Source organism: Podarcis muralis, chromosome 10 (assembly GCF_964188315.1).
Source record: "Podarcis muralis chromosome 10, rPodMur119.hap1.1, whole genome shotgun sequence".
NCBI lineage: Eukaryota > Metazoa > Chordata > Lepidosauria > Squamata > Lacertidae > Podarcis > Podarcis muralis.
In genome coordinates, this window is record NC_135664.1 from 44,158,552 (window position 1) to 44,180,681 (window position 22,130).

The 22,130-nt window shown below is 44.1% G+C and overlaps 1 protein-coding gene across 1 annotated transcript in view; it reads right to left on the reverse strand.

Annotated features, from left to right (window-relative positions):
• GSG1 (germ cell associated 1) overlaps positions 1 to 22,130 on the reverse strand; it is a 111,920-nt gene that overhangs the window by 83,330 nt on the left and 6,460 nt on the right. The window lies entirely within an intron of this gene.

The window sequence follows — 22,130 nt, forward strand, 5'->3', positions numbered from 1 at the left end:
CGACTGATGAACTTAATCTGTTCCAGAAGTCCGTTCTTAAACCAAAACCATTCTTAAACCGAGGCGTGCTTTCCCTAATGAGGCCTTCTGCCGCTGTTGCCCTTCCACCGTTCAGATTCCATTATTAGACCTAGAAGGTAAACAGCGTTTCCGTGTGCGGCTCTGGCTTGCCAGAGCAGCTTCGTCACGCTGGCCACATGACCCGGAAGTGTCTGCAGACAGTGCTGGCTCCCGGCCTATAGAGTGAGATGAGCGCACAACCCTAGAGTCTGTCAAGACTGGCCCGTACGGGCAGGGGTACCTTTACCTTTTAAAGTTCTCAAACCGGGACACTACTTCCTGTTTTGTGAAGTTCATAACCAAATCGTTCTTAAACAGGACTGTTCTTAAACAGAGGTATCCCTGTATCACTTAAACCAAGGCAACTACAGTGTAAACCACAGGTCAGTGGTGCTGTTATTGGGGGAGAAACCACAGATCTTTTGTGCAGCATGGAGAATTTCAGGCCTCTAGTCCTTGTGGCTGTGAGGGGAAGTTTAAAATACATTGTGAGAGTATGCCAAAAGCTACAAACCAAAGCAAAAGCAAAGCCAATGTACTGTGTTTTTCAAAACTAATCATTTCAAAGCCTACCTCATGATACTGGTGGACCAAAATCTCCTCAAGATATTTGGGGTCTGTAATGCTACACTTTTAGTCTCCCCACATGTTTTTTGAGGGCCCAGATTTCATGAGTCCCAAGCTTAATGGCTTCAAAGTATTGTGTTGTTAAATAAGAGGTTTCACTCTTGTTTTGTAACACAATGCCTACAATTATGTTGATGTAGCAGTTAAGATAAAGGTAAAGTAAAGGGACGCCTGACCATTAGGTCCAGTCGTGACCGACTCTGGGGTTGCGTGCTCATCTCGCTCTATAGGCCGAGGGAGCTGGCGTTTGTCCGCAGACAGCTTCCGGGTCATGTGGCCAGCATGACTAAGCCGCTTCTGGTGAACCAGAGCAGCACACAGAAACGCTGTTTACCTTCCCACCGGAGCGGTACCTATTTATCTACTTGCACTTTGACGTGCTTTCGAACTGCTAGGTTGGCAGGAGCAGGGACCGAGCAACGGGAGCTCACCCCGTTGCAGGGATTCGAACCACCGACCTTCTAATCGGCAAGTCCTAGGCTCTGTGGTTTAGACCACAACGCCACCCGCGTCCCTCAGCAGTTAAGATAAGGAGGTGTTAACCATTCCTTGGTTTTCTATTCAAAACTCCAGGAGGTTTGTTGCTGCCTGTAAGGTAAAAAAGGTAAAGGACCCCTGGATGGTTAAGTCCAGTCAAAGGCGACTATGTGGTTGTGGCGCTCATCTCACTTTCAGGCTGAGGGAGCTGGCATTTGTCCACAGACAGCTTTCTGGGTCATGTGGCCAGCATAACTAAACTGCTTCTGGCACAACGGAACACTGTGACGGAAGCCAGACTGCACAGAAACGCCGTTTACCTTCCTGCCACAGCAGTACCTATTTATCTATTTGCACTGGTGTGCTTTTGAACTGCTAGGTTGGCTGGAGCTGGGGCAGAGCAACGGGAGTTCATCCCGTCACGGGGATTTGAACCGCTAACCTTCTGATCGGCAAAGCCCAAGAGGCTCAGTGGTTTAGACCACAGTGCCACCCGCGTCCCACGCTGCCTGTAAGGCCTAAAAGAACCAGTGTGCCCTTAAATAATTCAAATTAATTTCATTTTTGGATTATTAAGAGGAGAACAAAAGTCAAATATGGAAAACTGCTGCTTGTGAACCACACCCAAGTTATGGGATTTATTGTTTTGGGCAACAGGGAGAAATCATGTTGGCTATAATTATGAAGGTAACACTTAGTGTTATAAGCAAAAATAGCCTCTAGCATTGTTTTGTAAAGGCTTGTGCAAGAATTAGCTGATGAATTCACACAGTTCTATAATCAGCAGGTTCTCATGTTTCCAAGGCACAGGAGTTTGCACAAATGGAAGAATGGCTTTGAATTTGCTTCCAAGCTTTCTGAAGGGAACTCAGGCAGCATTCCAGGTTAGGTGTGAAACAGCAGGAGACATCTTCTGCTTCCATATGGGCACCTTTCAATACAACCCACTCAATACCACTGCATGGATCTCCCCTGCCCCACCCACATGCAAAAAAAAAGGTTAAATTGCAAAATCTCATATTCATAATTATAAGGGGTGGTTAATTCTTGGCCCCAAGTGCTCATAGCTCCAACCCTCAAGCTCTTCCCGTTGTCCTCAACCCCATCTCCATCTCTTTGCCAACTACCTTGGCAAAAACACTACCTTCTACACCTTCTGAGCGCTGCGTGTTGAAGCATGTGGTGAAATTTCTTGGTTTCTTGGAGAATGAAAGCAACAACACATTCTGAACTGGTTTAAGTGCATACCATTGTATAGATCTCTCCTATGCGATCGGTGCAGACTATCAAATTTGGAATATCCAGTTCTGGGCAAGGCAATCTGCTCTCATCCACAAAGGTACAGTAATAATAGTAATAATAATTTATTTCTACCCAACCCATCTGGTTGGGTCTCTCCAGCCACTCTGGGCGGCTTCCAGCAAAAGACTGAAAATATATTAAAACATCAGTCATTAAAAACTTCCCTAAACAGGGCTGCCTTCAGACGTCTTCTAAATGTCATATAGTTGTTTATTTCCTTGACATCTGATGGGAAGGCATTCCACAGGGTGGGCGCCACTACCAAGAAGCCCTCTGCCTGGTTCTCTGTAACTAGACCTCTGTGTCGGGGTTGAACGATGGGGGTGGAGATGCTCCTTCAGGTATATAGGAATGTATTTTAGTGGAGATTTATGATCTGTGGCTTCCTCAGCAGGACAGAAGGAAACAGAGAAGGAGACAGGCATGCCTCATCAAAGATATATGCACAATTAGCATTAGAAGACTGGGACAGGTTTTGGAACAGAATTAGTTAAGAAGACAAGCCCAGGGTGGTAATAGGAAATATTGAAAACATGGCACAAGTCCAGCTAAAGAATAGTGCCTCCAAGTCAGTGTAAAGTCCTCACAATATGTTTAGTAACAACCAGCCACTCTCAGTGGTCAACTAATTGGTGGCTTGGGGTAGTGCAGAGTAGCAGTGAGAGTTTTCTTTAAGATCATGTGGGCAACATCTGGCTAAAGCTGTCAGTAGCGAGGCTTCTGAATTTCATTGGGAGCCACCTTACTAGTACAGTGGTACCTCGGGTTAAGTACTTAATTCATTCCGGAGGTCCGTACTTAACCTGAAACTGTTCTTAACGTGAAGCACTACTTTAGCTAATGGGGCCTCCTGCTGCTGCCGTGCCGCCGGAGCACGATTTCTGTTCTCACCCTGAAGCAAAGTTCTTAACCTGAAGTACTATTTCTGGGTTAGCGGAGTCTGTAACCTGAAGCATATGTAACCTGAGGTACCACTGTAGTGGTCTCTGGACAGGACTTTGGGGCACAGATTCATCGCCCTACTCTGGGCCCTAATGAGCAGGAGGGCTCCAAATGCAGCAAAGCTGACTTACCACATGTTGAAATAAGTGCCATCTAAAGAGGGGTGGACTGAGGTGTAAGCCCATTAAGTCCTAAAATTACCTAAGTGCACCACACTAAACCCTACCTTTCCCTCTGATCAGAGCATTGTCTGCTATCCTGCATTCATGATGCTTAAAGAGAGAGAGCTGTTGAGATCAGAAGAAACCTTATGGGAGCTGCCCTCAGAATGAAAGTTTAAATCTGCATACACAACATACATTTAAAGCACAATTAAATCACGTGGCACCCCCCAAAGAATCCTGAGTACCATGAGGATGATCTGTAGCTCTGTGAGTAGTAAAGTATAGTTCCCAGGCAGGTATTCCAGCTTGGGGAAATGCACACAGAGTACTTGTGTTGGAGACACATTTCCTCTTGCCAGGCAATGATTCTAATCTTCTTAAAATTATCATGGGCTACAACCTGTCAGCAAACTCACTAGTCATTTTGTTTGGCTACGTAAAGGACTTCATCCTATAAGAAGCCATGGAAATAGCCCAGGGACGCGGACTTATAAAAAATATTGGGGGGGCCCGGGAAAGCTCATGAATAATAAATAAGCTCATGAATATGCAAATAAAGTGGCGCCGCCTCCTCGTGAGCGAATAGGGGAGAGCGTGCTGCGCCTATTAATCAGCTCCAAAGGAAATTGGGTGGAGCTTTTGCTCGGGAGGGAGGGCAGGAGGCATGCAGCCCGCCCCTCCCTGTGCATTTTGGGCTGGGGGAGGGGCGGCGATGGCGCTCTGCTGGAGGGGCGCCGGAGATTATTGGGGGGGCGGAGCCCCCCCAAACGAATTTTTGAGGGGGCTCGGGCCCCCTCAAGCCCCATGGAGTCGGCGCCTATGAAATAGCCTATGTATTAATAGCTGCACATAGGACAATTTGCTCCTCCTGGAAAACAATGCCAAGCCCCTACATTGGACAAGTGGGTTATGAGTATATGGGATTTAGTAAATATGGATAAACTAACTAATATACGGTAATCAGTGTAAGCAAGAGCTGACAAGCTAATATCTATCTACTGAAAAATGGAGTATGTTTGTGATGTATTGGTGTAATAATACACAAGAAGATATCCAACCACATATACTGGTAGAAATCTTGTAAATACCAGCATCGGAATATATAACAATTATTTATGAACGAGGAGTGTATAAAGACTCCCTCTAATTTTTGTTCCTATTTATTTATTAAAGTTCCTTATTTTTGTTGTTTTACATACCTATGCATGTGCATATGGATGTAAATTCTCTTCTCCTTCATTTTAATGTTAGTATCTAATTTTGAAGCTTGCTGCATTAGTTGTATAATCAGCATAATCTTTTAAAAAAACCATAAGAAAAGAACTCACCTTCCTAAGGGAAATGATCTTCCAGTGTACCCCATGTTTATATGTACTAATCACATTCTCAGTCTGTTTGTTGCCTAAGTTCTTGCCAAGCAACATGGTCACCAGCTGCATGCAATGCATGTACCATTCAGACTGAAGATGGGGATATCAAATGTCTGGATGCTTCCCCCAGGAAAGGCCCCTCCATGCACCTTCAAAACTACTACATCAGATGGGAGGCAATGCTACAGTCTTCTCCCTCACATGCTAGCTTTGTATCTTCAGAGTGGTTTTGTGTTTCTTAATGTGGGAAAGCATTCAGATAGTGGGTTCCATAGCTGCAGTCTCAGTTGGTACAATCCATCACTTGAAGCTGCTGATAATCTAGGCAGGCTCTTACAACCCAGTTCTAAGCATGTTTATTGAAGTGGGACTGATTTCAAAACAAGCATGCTTCATTTCTAAAATGTCGTGGCACCTTACTTTAAAACACTGCTCTTCAACTGGTAGGTCTGGTCTGGACCCACTAGAGCAGAGCTTTCCAAACTGTGTGTTGTGACACGTCAGTGTGCCGGCTGCAGTGTGTAGGCGTGTCACACGAATGCTCCCCGTGCTCCTTCCAGGGCTGGAAAGGGTTAATTTAACCTCTGGTTTGCTAGTGAAACAGAATGACTGTTTTGTGAAATGATGCGCATCTAAAAAGTGTGTCACCAACATGCAAAGTTTGGAAAGCTCTACACCAGAGGCTCCAAGCCCTGATCCAAGGTGGGTTGTAGAGGAGCACCATACAAATATATGGTAAAAGATTAAGAAACAGTTCCCCAAATGCATGTTTGGGTTAAAAATGAGACATAGATCTGGAAAGGATATATATACCTGCATTGAATTATTTTTGTACATTATGGTCCAGCCACTACAGGAATAGCATAGTGAAGCAGGGATCCTGAAGATTTAATAATTTCTGACCTACAATTTCCAAATCAGCGTTCCTCCTTCATGTGCATCAGGGCAGGATCTGTGCTCTGTTGTTTTCACACAATGCCACTAGAGGTCAGGGGAAGACTAGCAATAGTTTTTACCACTGATCAGTAACGTTCTGGTTTGGATTTGGCAGGTAGAAGCCAAGGAGCTCTGCCTTGACTGCCAATTACTGTAGAAACTGCCAACCTGTACTCCCTTCTGCAGTCATGTCCAAGACTGCACATGCTTTGCTAGTGACCTTGAAAATGAAGGAAGCTGTGTGGCTGATGCACCGGAGACTGCTTTGAGGGAGGCGGAATTGGAGGATGCCCTCCAAATTTCCAGCAAAAGCACTCAAAGCATACTAGAAGTCTTCAGAACATCCTCCTGGTTCTTCCATGCAAATACTGCAGCGCCACAACTTCAGATAGAAGGCAAGCGCGTCAGAGTGAACAGAACCACATGGGAAAGAAGGAAGAACATTCAGCTGATACTACTCTCTTATATCTAACCAGCAGGAATACAATCGACAAGAGGCTGTAAAGTCAAGAGCTGCTTTAGTTTTAGTATTAGTGCTCATGCTTTTCATGAGGTAACTGTGATTGATCAACCCAAATAACTCAGAGCTCTTCATACATGCCTAGGAATAACGATTCCTTATATTTTGAACACTTTAAGGCTGGTTTTGTAACCCCACATGAAAAAGACAGTAAAGGTCAAGTGATTACATCAAAAATTTAGCAGTATTAGTAGCAGAAGTAGGCCCCAGCTCCAAAATGCAGAGAATGGCTGAACAAGCATAGCCTCAAACAGGATGAGGCGAAAAACTGGGGTGCCATTTTCCAGGATCCAAAATGGCTGATGTGCTCTTGTGCAAAATAATAATAATAATAATAATAATAATAATAATAATAATAATAATAATAAGGTGCCCCTGTTTTCCTGGCACAGTTGAGGGGTATGGCCAAGTCTTCCGCGGGCAAGACACCCAAGGTCAACTATTGACCTGGCTTCCAGAGAGAATATTACAGGAAATGTCTAAGAATAGCTGAGAGAGCCATTCTAGTATTGTGCCCACCATGAAAGTCACTGGGTATTTTGGGGCCAGTCACTTTCTTTCAGCCTAACGTATCTCACAGGGGTTGCTATGACAATAAAAGGCGGGAAGAGCAGCATGTACACTATCTTGAGCTCCTTGGAGGCAAGGTGAAATAGACATTTAATACAAACATACACAAACCCACTCTCTTTCCTCCATCTCCTTTATCATCCGCAGAGAAAATGGCCCCTTCTCTTTCTTTCTTCCATCCTGCCTCTTCTCTAATACCAGGATGAAAAAAGGGGAGACGTAGAACAAGCAGCAGCAGCTGCCGGCCCTCTACCCTGCCCCACACTAAAGCCTAGGAAGAAAGAGGGTGAGTATTGTGAAATATTCATTGTTCAAATGCCACTCTGTCTTTTGGCGAAAGAAATATAATGGAACACCTAGCACCTAACCTGTTACATTGTTTTATACACACCCGCATCCCCCTGCTGCCCCCTACTGCCATCTCTTTCATCCCTTCACGTCCCTCTGCTCCTCCAAAAAAGATTCAAATATTCACTGTACAAAAGCCAGCACCTATGATTAGACTATCTCGATAAGCCACTCTGGCTGCGGTCCATTCAGCCCACAATTACATGCACTTAAATCCCACTCATTCCAATGGGAGTTGGAATGTGAATAGCTGTGGGCTGGATTACATTCCTCTTGTTTTCATCAAAATGATGAGCAATCACTGAAGCCAATGGCAGTTATGGGGACATGGTGCAACCAAACACCAGATTGATGAGTCAGGCACTGCAATTGAAGTACCCACATTTGGCAAATGAAAGAATCCCAGAATGTGCCCTTTTAAAGGATGCAGCTACGATTCAAGAATACTTTATCCCCCCCCCCAAAAAAAACACCTCCACTTCACATGGCCCAGGAAAAATCTGCAATTATTCTGCAGTATTTTATGTTGGATATTTGCTGTGAGGTGGGAGCCCCGTGGCAAAAACGACATTGAAATCACAAAGGGAAACAGCATCATTTTGAAGTATTCATTACTTCTTCGTGACCCATTTGCCAGTGATCAAAACAAAGAAAAATTGTTATTTTTAGTGTTCCTTAAGGGTCTAAATGAGCATTTTACAGAGAGGCAAGTCATGTGAGCTGCTGAATTGGTAGCATGCTAGTCTGTTGCAGTTGCCAATGGAAACCTTTGATACATTTACAGTACCCAGAACCCCTTTTCTCCGGTTAGGAAAGTGAAATGCTTTTTTAAAATGAAACTGCAAATTGCACTTTTGCAATTCCATCTTGAAAGCTTGCAAATGACAGCCGGGATTAAAATTACAAGCAGAATTTCAAAAAGCCCGACAATGTGTCGATTCATGACCTCCTGGCAGCTACATCCACTTCTTCAGCCCCTCGATGTCCCTGTGGCGACTGAGAGGAGTCACTGCCAGCCAAACGGGTGTGTGGCCTTCCCCCCTTCTCATTTCCCTCAGTGAAATTCTCTGCTCTGTTATCTACCGCCTCTAAAGTCATCTCAGTGGGCTGACTTTATCCTCACATCTTCACATCAATGGATTTATCTTCATCACTGGGGAAGCTGGGATATCGTTCTTGCAGTTTGACAGATTAAGAACTGAGGCTTGGAGAGATTAAAGATTTCCAAGCCTTTATACCTGATTCTCCCTCTATCAGCCATTGTGCAGAAATAAGAAGTGCAAGGTTAATGGGACTACCTCAGGGAGGGGGGGAGTATCAGGCAGCCTATTTGAAATGCCAATGTACTCCACTTCAGCCAAAGTGGTTCAAGAAGGAGGGCAAACCTCTTCTCCCCCTCCCCAGTACTGAAAATACCAAAAAGCTGCCTTGCATTTAGAAAAAGACAGGGCAGTTTTATGTCAGGCCGGTGGGTCCAGTATAAAGCAGCCCCCAGGAAGGCCATCTTTTAGCTCAGATCCCTAGCTTTTCCTTTCCTTTTTGCAAACTGGATAAACTGTTGGGGGGAGCCACACAGCAACCTATTCCATTAGCACAGGTATGTCCAAAGTCCGCCCTGGGGGCCACTTGCGCCCCCCGGACTGGTTTCAAACAGCCCCCAAGGCAATTTTGAAAAAGCAATCTCTTGCGGCCCCCAAGTGCCTGCCCACCAAAGCCATTTCCTTTTTGTGGGCTCATCACGAGCTCTCCCCTCTGTGCGGGGGGCGTGACTAACCCCCACACCATTAGGGAGTCTCTCCTTGGGTCGACCAATCTGGTTGGCCGGGGGGTATGGCTAAATCAATAAACAAATAAATACTGCAGTACAGTTGATGCTGCAGTGATGGTGGCGGCAGAGGGGTGGCTGCCGCCTTAACCCAGTGCCGGATTTAAGTAGGCTAAATCTAGGAGGCCTTCCCAGCCAGCCCGCTCCCCAGTGGGCAGTCTCCCCTCTCCCAAAATTGCAAACCCAAGACTTCATGCAAGGGCAGGGCAACTCAGGCCCAGCAACTATGAGACTCAGGGCTAGCCAGTGGGGCCCAATTTGAAGCAGTGGGGCGCAACTTGGTTGTTTTTTTTTTTTTTTTGTAGGGCCCGAGTTCACAGCCAAAGTCTGCAAAATCTTATAGATATAAATAAAATTGTACAGCTGTTGCTCATTTATTGCACAAGGTTTAGAGAAAAAACAAGGAAGCTTGGGCCTCCCAGATTTTGCAGGACTCCAGCTTCCAATGACCCCAGCCAGCATGTCTTCAGGGATGATGGGTGTTGTAGTTCAACTACATCTGGAGAGAAATTGCAGAATTGTTTATTCCCACCAGGCAGCAAGCCTGTTTTCCCATCCATTATGCTTAGGCTGGACGCTATTGCTTTTGAAGTGAGACTTTAAAGCCTATTCAATTAGGTTAAATATATATAATAAGAGAATGCTTAGAAGAGATCAGCTGAGCAAACTGTTTAGAGGTGCAGCTGTGTTTATACGACATGAGCAACAATTTTGTGTGTTAGTGGGAAGTCAAACTAGCATTTTAAAGCTGGTGGACTTTTCTTATGTGTCTTAGGTAAAGGGAGATCATAAGGAAAGGAGGGAAAGTTAAATGGATGGCTGTGTGTTCTATATACGCGGCACATTCAACACATACCAAAATGTGCCTTTTAAAAGCATAAATTAATTATTTCTAACCCCAAGTGTCTTAAATCATGATTTGTTCCACAAATGATAGGCTAATTCCTAATTAAGATATGCTAATGAGACTGACCATACACCATCCAAAACCACAGAGTCTGATAAGGAGCTTACTTGCTGCTTCCTAGTATTTATCTTGCTTTTCCACTCTTTAGGTTTGCATTGGAATCTCACCCCCCCCCCCCCGCCCGCCACCACCGCCCCATTCAATAATGCTGCTGTGTGCTCCCTAATAATTAATTTATGCTGATGGTCTTGCATCTCTGCAGATATCGGCATTAAACAGTTCATTTGAGATGCCCCTTCAAAGACAAATGTTGTTCTGTATTACTTAAATTACAGTTCCCTGGGGGAGAGGGGAGTTTCCTCCTAGTTGGGGGGGGCACCTTGGTCATCTCCTCCAATTATATGCTCAATTGTTACTTCTGCAGATCTTCCATCTCCTTTTGTTCCTCTATTTTCACTGGAAGCAAAATTTTCTGGACACTGTAGAAACTGAAGGTCAGAAAAAGAAGAATGATCATATATGTCCCCCCCTCCCCTTTTTAAAAAAATTTTAAAACAAGGAAGTTCAGGCTTGACCACTTGTTAGAATTGTGGCAGACATAAGGATTTTGTTGCTGTCGCTGCCACAATGACCTGCAGTGCTCTGTCACCTGCATCAAGTTCATTTTAAAGCAAAGCAAACTTTGCTGCTGAGAATCAGCAACAAGAGAGCAACTAGGAGCAACTATGCCAGTGGCTAAAGTCATCCTACCATACACACTGAGAAAGTTTGCAGAAAACATCATATTGAGAGTTCTAAAATCTAATGCTCTGATTAGCCCATTATCAAAGGGAAATGTGTCTACTCTGGTGATAATGACCCAGGCAGGACAACAACATCACTTTTAACATCAGTGTAATTTCTGCTTGCTGTGTAGCTCTTAAAAGCATAGCGCCATCTTCCCTTTAAAAAGGGAAAAAGGAAAAAAAAGATGGCAATCCTACAAGAAAGGAGGGGAAATATTTCATTTCTGTGAGACCTGACTCCTCAGCTGCATTCCACAGCCTGAGGACAGAAGAAAATGTTTCCTCTGGGTGGGGGCAGAACTTTTTTCTCTAAAGGCTTGCTTTGACTAACATTGCATTCATGTGATAAGAAAGTTTGGGTTGCGTTTAGCCAAGCGCTGCTTGGAATTGACACATTAAACCAGAATTACGGTAATCCTATCCACTAATTTCAATGGACCCACCTTGAGTAGGACAAGCATGGAATATCATCCTCTGTCTGTAATGGCTGGCCTTTGACAGCCACGTAATAGTTGCCAAAATCATGACCATGTGTAAGGTCATTTCCCTATGAGACCGGATGTTTACAGAAGGGTGACCATGTGTCCTGCTCTACAGAAGGCTGTCCTCGATGTGCAGCTTTCTGGTGTAACTCCAGCTTAAAGACAAAGAGGTATAAAAGCGGAGAGGTGCTGGAACTGAGTTCCGGCTGGAAATAAAGCCCTGCCCATAAGTTTGGAGCCCCTCGCTGAGAAGGTATAATGTTGGCCAGTCTTTCCAAACCTGATGCCCTCCAGCTCTTCAATAATACAACGCCTGCCACCTCTGACCATTGGACATGGCGACTGGAGCTTATGAGACTTTTGGTCCACCTGCAACGCATCAGGCTGGGGAAGGCTGGCATTGGCTTTTTAGGCAGTCACATTTAAACTCATAAATTGGACCTTGGGCTTTGGATGTGTCCTTTCCCACCCCAAGAATTAGTCCCAAAACGATAGGTGCTCTTTAGTTTAAGGGGGAGGGAGCTAGGGAACAACAGATTAGTGTCTGCCACACAGTGACAGGGAGAATTTATTAAGTGCTTTCCTGCCTTGCAGATTTTGGGTTCCCCTTGCCCCAGTTTGAAGGCAGATTGAGGGGTGGTGGCAAGAAACTGTAAGCCAATTGGTGAGTAGTGTTGCAGCCGGCTCTGTGTTTTCAACAACAACCTTGTGCTTGCTGTAGTAGATTGAAGCAGCAACTGCAAGCACATGGGACAAGCTAGTCCCAAATTAATCTCAAAGGCTGGAAAAATGTTTATCTGCTTGCTTCTCTCTATTGTGCAAGATACTGAAGTGACAGCTTCTTCCCACCCTAATGATTCATACTTGGATGGTTGCAGGTCTCCCAGCACAGAAATAGTCCATGCCTTTTTCAAGCATTTCCGTTTTCTTGATTAAATGTCAAACTGGTTAGAAAGCAAGGATCCCCCCCACCTCCCTGCCCCCACGTCAAGGCCAATCTAGCTACGAGAGCAGCAGATCTAAGTGTTTAAAACCCAGATCTTCCCCAAGCATGCAGAAAGTAGAGAGAGGCACGGGGTCTGTTTTTAGGAGTAGAATAGAGGCATATCTGAAAGGCGCCTGAAACATCTTCCTCTCCATATGTTAACCCCCTGCAAGATGATCCCCCAGTCTGGTGTGACCCTGTGGACGTGCGGACACCTCTCTGCATCTGAGAACATGGCATTTCAGCACATCAGGAAGGAGCTGAAGGGGAAGATACCCCCTTAACATAATTTCAACCCAGGAAGATAGAACAGGGATGTATTCTCTCTTGACTCTTGGTAGGCAGACCCTCCAGCAGAATTCCAGTTCATATATGATGCCTGAATTGCTTGGGTGCAATATAATGCAACATCAAGTTCCCCATCCCATGTTTAGGTTAGTCTTTTGTTTTTTAAGACAGGCATCTGTCTGTGTGCCTGCTCCTCTCTTGGTATGAACTCAGGGCTTTCATCTAGAGCACGGGTGTCAAACACAAGGCCCGTGGGCCGAATCCGGCCCTTTGAGGGTGACCAAACTGCTGATGCGGCCCCCGATGAATTTGAGTTTGACACCCCTGATCTAGAGAGATTATTTTTTTGAGGAAGTTGAGCATTGCTTTGTCTTGAGCAGAAATCAGCACTGTGCCAATTATCGTTCTGCTGATCATAGCTGCAATGTTATACAGACAGTGGGCTGGATCCAGAACCAAATGAGTCACACTTTAGTTTCATCAAAATTCATAGGAGTTGTGACTAGCTTCATCTGTATCCAACCCTATTGCTTTTCAGGGATGTAAAGGCTGCATGATAGAGCTCTCTTGACCAACAACTCTGTTTATTTTCCGTTTCCGTTTCATTGTTTAAAAGGAAAGACTGCATGATAGCTGTATGGCATATGCCTCGTGAGAAAGAGGCTTCAGTTTCACGTGCAGATGCCTCAGCAGGGATTTAAAAGTCCATGAAGTCTGAAGATTTGCTTCCAATCAAAGTGGACAATTCCAATCAAAGATGGACCAATAGTCTGATTCAACACAAGGCGGGATCATGTTTTAGCATTAGGTTTGCAGGTTTCTGAAGCACTACAAAAGTTTGCAAAAAAATGGCTTTAACACAGACTATGTTAAGACGTTGGAGGAGGGGTGTTCCTGACTTGGGCAGTAATTGTGGTAGAAAATTGTCTTCAACTCTCGTAAAATAAAGTACCTGAAGACAGAATTTGGTTGGTATGAAGATTTGGTTCAGCTGAGGGCCTGTGGCTGAGGTTTTCAAAAGTCAAGCCTCATTCATTTTCTGTCATGGCTGTGATTGGATGCTAGAAATGACCCGTGATTAATTCAGTACATGTGTATAAAGATCGGGGGGAGGGTGTTCACAAACCTACATAATTTGCACTTATTGAAACAGTATGCCAGCCAAATACAGCTGTCCTACAAAATTTGCACTTCCCCAAATTTTGCAATGTATCCCCCCGCCCCCCCAAAAAAGCTTACTGAAATAAAACACGTATTATGGGGAAATGAGCATAAAATGTATCTATGAAAATAATATACTAAAATACATTATTCTGGGCAGAATTGTTTAAAAACACTGTATATATTAGGGGGAAATGCATAGAAAAATATTGTTACAAAGGCTGGGTAACACACCCAATCTCTGCTGAGCAGTAGTAAGATTCCAGGGGGGTTCCAGGCCCTTCCCCAGGGTTGTGTTTTTGTTGGGAATCAAGACGCAGTGCATATGGTCGTGTTTTTAAGATTTATTAACACATATTTTCCCCCAATAGATTTATTAACACATAGTGACACCAGGGTCTACTTTCAAGAGCATTACATACCAAGCAGGGCTTGCTCCCCCAGCAGTGCAGCAGTGGATTTCAAGGCATCCTGAATGCGATCTCTCTGCCTCTGTCCCAGCCTACCAATATGGTTGTGGCCTTCAGCCCAAAGGTGCCAACTTGAATTTAAAAAATGGGGGAGCAGGTAAGCCGCAACCCACATAATTGATCACATGATGTGGTGCCCGCATACCATTTGATGGCAATGCCCATCAACTTTGGGGAGGCCTAGCCCCCTCAAATATTTTATGGAGGGGAAGCCCCCTTGGCCCATAGGAGTTTGCTCCTGTGCTTCGGCCCCTGCATGTAGTTCTACCTACCTCCTCTTCCTCCTTTTCAGAAGTCTTCGAAGAAAACAACTCCCTGCTTCCGCTTCCAGCATCCTCCCTGTCACCCTGGCAACCTCGTTTCAATAGCCTCCTGAAAATGACTCTGCTATCACTTACCTTTGTTCTGGGGTGGCATCTCTCTACGTCAATTTCCTGAGGAAACTGGCTTGACTTCAAACCCCACTGTCAGGGAACTGCCATCGCAGCCAGGAGTGGAGGAAGGGCTCCCAAGCGATGCCGGAGAGGGGCCCAGCAGGGAGAGAGGGGACTCATCGGCTGGGGAAGGAAATCAGCGTTACACCAGGGAGAAAGGCGGGCAGAGGCGGGCTTCGGAGAGATGGCTCCAGGACTCTTCGCCAGAGACCAGCAGGGAGAGCATGGGTCCTCCGCTGCCCACACCCACCCTGCGCAGAAGACTTCAGCGCAGGGAGGCTAAGCGGAGACTATCCGTCAAGGAACTTTTATGTTGGAAGAAGTTCAGGAAACGCCCACTGACGGATTCTGCCAGTGACTAAGACAGCTGCGGAATCAGGGCTGTCCAGCCAGGGAAAGGTTTATCCAGGCAACCTCGCCAAGAGTGGCGGCAACTTACGCACGAGCAACCCCCAATTCCCATTACACCCACATTTACTAATTCCAAAAATTATGGGGAGAATCTGGCATACAGGAATTTTAGGGGATCCTTTCCCCCTGCAAATCCATAACACTATGTATTCCAGTGGGAATCCATGCTAAAATGCTGATAAATTTTCATGGAGACGTTTTGTTTTGCATTTAAAAATTCAAACTGATATGCAAATGTGCCAAAGTAAACTTAAGATGGGGCAGGAATAAGAAATTGAGCAAAACCAAAAGCATAATTGACAGGTTTGTCTACCCCAACATGCAATGGAGTCGATGGCAACACATGATTAGTAAAAGCGGGATAATGTTAGTTGAATCAGTTATGAGGAACAATATCACCTTTAAACCAAATAAAAATCCTTAGATATATCTAAGGTTGTTTGGTCAGGAGTTAAACTATCACCTTGATAATATATATTGATCCATGTGAGATCAGAAGGAAGAGGATGAGATGAGGACTTCAGTCCTTGGTGGTGTTATGACTGTGGGACCACTTCCGGTATGGAAATTTGCCAGGCTCTCTCTCATTTCATCTTTCAATGGATGGAAACCCTTTCTTAGTCTAGGTTTTCACCAGTAAACTGATGTTTTATGATGTTCTTGGTCAAGTTTCAGTACTGCTGCCTCTTGACATTTTATTAGTGATGTTTAACTACCAATGTCTCTCTATTGCTGTTCTCTTTTAAGGATGTATTGTTTCCAGGGCTGTGACAAATCTTTGAATGGTCTTCATTTCAACCATTTGAAGGAGATGAGAAGGAAAGTGATGTTCCTTCTTAAAAAGGCAAGCCGGGAGAGGGAGCTTCATTCTGATGGAAAGAGGTGGAAGGAGTCACACAGACCATAGGGAAAGCCCCACCACACACTCACAGGTCTTTCTTGTGACCACAAAGATATGCAAGAGAGCACAGCTTTGAGAGCATTTGAGAGAGAGAAAAGTATGTGAAAATCAGCAATGGGTCAGAATAGCACTAATTGTTTCCTCTTATTGTAAGCCACTTTCCTTATTATTTTAATAGAAAAGCACAATATAAATAAGGAAATAAATATTGCTGTGTCAAAACCGCTAATTGTTCCCTTTTATTGTAAGCTGCATTCCTTACTATTTTAATAGAAAAGTGAAATATAAATAAGGAAATAAACTGAGGGGGGTCGAGGAAAATCACACAGCCCATTTCCAGAAATTCAAAATTCAAAGACGAGCATATTGAGGGAAAGAAACAGTATATGGAACAAGGAAGCGAAAAAATATGTGGAGGATTTGTTCACTCCTAGTCTACAACATTCTAGCCTGAAAGACTATTTTTTTAAGGTCATTTTGAAAGTTACCCTTTAGAAGGATGGTTAAGCAAGTTAAAATGAAAAGCTCTCACTTGTCTGATTCATTTTGCTGACTCTCCTGGGAACGCTGGATCCTTTGTACTTAAGCAACATTGCATTTGCTGTCTTGGAAACATAAATGATTGCTGCCTTAACTGTGATGGATTACTGAGCTTCATATCTCTGGATCAGCCTTCTCCATTTTAGAGCCCTCCAGACAATTTGGACTACAACTCCCATCAGCCCCACACCCAGGCTGAGGGTGATGGGAATTGTAGTTCAAAATGCATGGAGGGCATCCGGGTATGGGGTATCAAAACATAACAATGGAAGGATTCAGAGAAACAGCTCTAGTAGTGGTAACTGAGCCTGCGAAATTGCTGCAAGTGCAGGCTTTGAGTTTTTCCAGTTGTTGAGAAGATGGACAGTTGAGAGGAAAGGGGGGGCTTTTGCCTTCATGTTCTGCTTGTGATCTTCTGAGAAGGACCTGGTTGACCACTGCTGGGAGCAGGACCTTTGATCTGATCCAAGAGACTTTTTGTGTCCTTATCTCTCCTTTTCCTGGGCAATGGATAGTAAGTTCTGGATGCAATATCCTTCAGCAGGGTGAGCAACCTTGGAATGATGTTACACAGTACTTGGATGAAATATGTTCACCCACTGAATGGATTGACCATATTCCAACAACACATAGTGTCCCTGTTCCTGAATACTGATGCATTAGCATGAACATCAGAGATGGGGAAAATTGCACATATAGGCATGATTAGGGTTCCAGAAAACCCAGATGCTTACATGAGGACCAGTTGCATAGGCTTCTACATTACAGACATTTTACATTAAACGTGTGGAAATTAGGATGAGAAAACATGGAAACCATGTCATGTCATGGTAGGGATTTACACTTTCCTTTTCAATGTGTGGACTTACATGTCGAAGGGAACTAATAAAAGCCTTGTTTCCCATCATTCAGATTGACGAGACAGCTGAGTTCTCTTTGAGACTCATAGCTTGAGAAATGTCACATTATTCCAGTGTGTGAGCACAATTCAAATAAAACAGAACAAGCTTTTTAGTAATAAAAAACACAATGTGAGCATGCCTCTGTGTGTGTCCCCTATATGAAGTGAAGGCATGCCTCAGAGTTTTCTGCAAGCATGCAGGGGCATTAGCATACATTAACTACTGCATGGAGAGGCTCCTTGTAATGTGATAGTATGCCCCATTCCCACTGACCCACAGTAAAAATCAGCAAGGGACCACAGATGATGGTAAGGAAGACCAGAAGCAATGGAGGGTGCAGCCAAGCCAATGGTGTGCAAAGCCAGACAAAAGTAGGTGAAGTATGCAGAATTGCAGAATTGGATAGTGTTGCGCTCTCTCTCTCTCTCTCTCTCTCTCTCTCTCTCTCTCTCTCCTTTCTCTTTCTCTCTCTTTCTGTCACACACTTCTCCCCTCCTTCCTTCTCTCTGTGCCACTTCATTTATGTGAGCAACATGGAATTAGAACAAGGTCACATACACCCCATGAAATTTGACCAAGGTCACATATAGCCCACAGGTTCTTAATCCTTATTTTAAAGGATACATACTTCCATCAATGTAGTAGCCAGCAATTACTTACTGGACCTCAGACAGTTAGCAAGCATAACTTGGAATTCAAGATGCAGGGTAACAGGTAGCAAGGGAGAGCAAGGTCAACAGTGGCAGGACCATGGATAGCTCCAAGGTAGCCAATAAGTTGTTCCACCTTGCTCCCCAGAGAAGTTCGAGCTATTAAAGGGGTAGTGCTGTGGCTTGTAGCCATAAGCAAAACTCTGCTAATGGATACTAAAATGTTGTTTATTAACCACAAGCTACACAATGGTCAACAAATCAAATCAGATTGCCTAAAAGTTAATCCTTAACTCATATCCCCCTTCTTCTTCTTCTTCTTCTTCTTCTTCTTCTTCTTCTTCTTCTTCTTCTTTTAAAAAAGAAAGCTTTATTAGCCTTCTGCATAGTAAAGTGACTTACCGACCAATATTCTTGCCATCACTTTGGTGCCAGGAGTACCAAAGGGCTTTGTAATGACAGTAATTTGCTGCATTCTTAGAAATCATATTAGCAGACTTATATCTTTTTTAAAAAAAGAATAATAACCCCCTACCCCAAATGCAATAATTCAATTTTAGAAATTAAAAATTTGTTAGCATTATCCTGGGCACCTCTGGGCTACATCTACATTGTTTGTAGTAATGCTCAAATGAAGTGTTTGCCTTAATTCCCAGTTGAACCTCCAAGCATGTTACTCATGATGTAAATCAGGTCTCCTTAACTGTGCTTTCCTTTCTACCACAAAGAACATTTTCTTCAGATGCCTGAAATAAATGGGACACCCGCTAATGTGGCTATTTTGTACACTGTTATTATTTCATTTAGATGGCGGTATACGAATGCCTAGCAGTTGGCATGAAATAATGTAATGAGAAATTACAAGCAAAGTGGCAAATGTGAAGGACACCAAAGGCCAGCAGAAAGTAGAAAATAGAAAAAATATATAGATAAGTCTACTTAGTGATGGGAGAGATCATCTTGGACAGTCTTCCAATCTTTCCAACAACTCAACCCCCAGTGTTTCTCGTAGTTTTACCAATTTGTGCCTGGTTCTGGAATGACCCTATCATTGAAAATGAAAGCTGCGTGTTTCAGGCACATATCCAGTATAATACATTTTAACCTTCCAACTGCTTACTAGCACTTATTTGATCTCATGCATAAGATTACATTCACTTACTAGCACTGGCAGGAGAATGGTAGCAATGATAACATCAAGCCACAAATAGCTCCCATCAGTGCCTTTCTAACACATAAGGATGTGTATAGATTTCAAGCAGGCCAAAAGCTTGAAACTAGCAGAACACAAGTGACATTAGAATCAGGATGGGGAAGCTGCGGCCCTCCAGATGTTGTTGAGCTCCAACTCCTATCATTTCCAACCATCGGCCACACTGGCTGGGGCTGATGGGAGTTAGAGTCCACAACATCTGGAGGGCCACAGCTTCCCCAGCCCTGTTTTAGAATGTAAAATTTCCCCACATCATCCTGGAAAGAGAGCATCCAGAAGGAAGATTGCTACCAAATGAAACACAAGATGTTATGCTCACTGCCAGCTGAACAGAAGAAAAAAGGGAGAGCCATATGCCCAAACTGGTACTGGCCTAGAACAGCCAAGTACACTCCTCCACAGAGACCCTGGCATTTTATGCAATACTTTGAAATATGGCAGCCATGTCATATATCTATTAAGATGAAGAGGGGTCCTCTGGAAGTGAACACTCATGTAACTCCCAATATGCCCAGGGACTGAATTAGCAAGAAACCTGATAGTTTGTTACTACTACTACTACTACTACTAATTTATTATTTATACCCCGCCCATCTGGCTGGGCTTCCCCAGCCACTCTGAGTGGCTTCCAACAAAATATTAAACTACAGTAATGCATCAAACATTAAAAGCTTCCCTAAACAGGGCTGCCTTCAGATGTCTTCTAAAAGTCTGGTAGTTGTAGTTCTCTTTGACATTTGGTGGGAGGGTGTTCCACAGGGCGGGTGCCACTACCGAGAAGGCCCTTTGCCTGGTTCCCTGTAATTTGTCTTCTCGCAGTGAGGGAACCGCCAGAAGGCCCTCGGCGCTGGACCTCAGTGTCCAGGTAGAACAATGGGGGTGGAGACGCTCCTTCAGATATACTGGACCGAGGCCGTTTAGGGCTTTAAAGGTCAGCACCAACACTTTGAATTGTGCTCAAAAACGTACTTAGAAAACTTCAGAATGTTCATTTTAGCAGAAGAGGTCCTATTTCCTTTTAGGGGGCGTTTCTCATGCACACTCCCCCCTTTTTTGGGGAGCACCCACAAAATGTCATTGTCACCAAACTGCCAGCCAGTATCTCCCCACCCCACGAATTTAATCTAGATTCACCATTTTTGGATAAAATCCTACTAGAACACAAAAACCCCAACTGCTGACAACAACCATTTTGCAACAACCCAACAACCCATTTATAGCCCATCTAGAAATACAGTGGTACCTCGGGTTACAGACGCTTAAGGTTACAGATGCTTCAGGTTACAGACTCCACTAACCCAGAAATAGTACCTCAGGTTAAGAACTTCGCTTCAGGATGAGAACAGAAATTGTGCCACCGCCGCTGCGGTGCGGCAGCAGCGGGAGGCCCCATTAGCTAAAGTGGTACCTCAGGTTAAGAACAGTTTCAGGTTAAGGACGGACCTCCAGAATGAATTAAGTTCTTAACCTGAGGTACCACTGTACCTTTTAAAAGGTAGCAGGGTGGTTCCATCTTCCATCAGTTCCATCTTCTGTGCATATAGAGTTATGCAGAGAACAGGGGAAGGCGTAAATCATACGTCAAGCGTCTGATTCCCCTCCCCCTCCCTTGGGTCCATCCCGCCATGGAAAATGAAAGCAAAACAGAAACAAAGAACAAAGAAAGGAGAGGAGAGAACTGTTTTGAAATTGGTTCCAAAAAGTGTGTGCCATGCTTGCCTTTAAAAATAAATAAAATCAAGGGAATGTTACTTTCAGGAAGTAAATTTGGAAATCAGCTTTTGCAAGAAGCCAAGTGATGCCAAGCTTGGATGTGGATAAGAATACCCAGTCAAAAAAACCCAAAGAAAACAAGAAAAAGAAGTTTTCACTTAGCCCAGACTGTTTCTTGAATTATTACCTTTCAAATTAAAAGATAAGCAGAAGCAAATACAAGCATACCTGAAACCAGCATCTTGACTACGTCCTTTCCCTGTGTGTGCTATGAAAACCCCACAAAAAAAGAAAGCAGAATTTCAACATTGTTCTCTTTCGTTAAATTATGTCTCAGTTACACCTATTCCCATCAAAGAAAAGAGTGAATTCCTCCAGGGAAAGAAGATTCCAGCTTAGAAGGCTGATGAGTCTCACCTCTGCAAGCGACAGAAAATCACACAGTAGTGTCTTATAAAAGACAGGGGGATTACACTTCACTAAACAAATTTAACAAACAATAGAAAAGCCAGGTGACTGCCACAGAGAAGGTGAAGGCACACAAACAATAGCCTGTGGACTCAGCTGCACAAATATGAGCTGCCTTATAGTCAATTATGCAGCGGGTAAATCTTGACATGACACAAAAATGAGCATCTTGCCTATGAACCCAACCATGCAGGTCACAAAGGAAGACAGGAGAAATTACATCTTAAATTCCCCAGAATTAATTAGAAGCAAATTCCCCAAACACAACAGCCCTGAGATTTGAGCATCAGCATCTAGCCGCTACTGGAATGCATTGGGGGGGGGGGGAGTTAGATGCATCAGGGCAATGTAGATGTCAGAGGCTCCAGCCTTAACCATCATTTTGAAGTGGATGGGAAATATGTCACTCCCCAGATATGTTGCTGGGATACAATTCCCTTCCAATACCTGACCATTTCCCATGCCAACCACCTCCCCTCCTCTGGCTGTGACAAAGTAGGGCAATGCCAGGAGAAGATGGGGAGAGAAAAGGTCTGTTGTTCAAGCCATCCCATAAGAAGATGGAGAACAGGAGGAGGTAGCAGACATTCAAATGGAGCCCTTTCTTCAGAACTTGAAAGCTTGCCCACTAATTTGGGAGATTTGGGTGGTCTAATAAAGGTAGCACTCAAATGAGTAT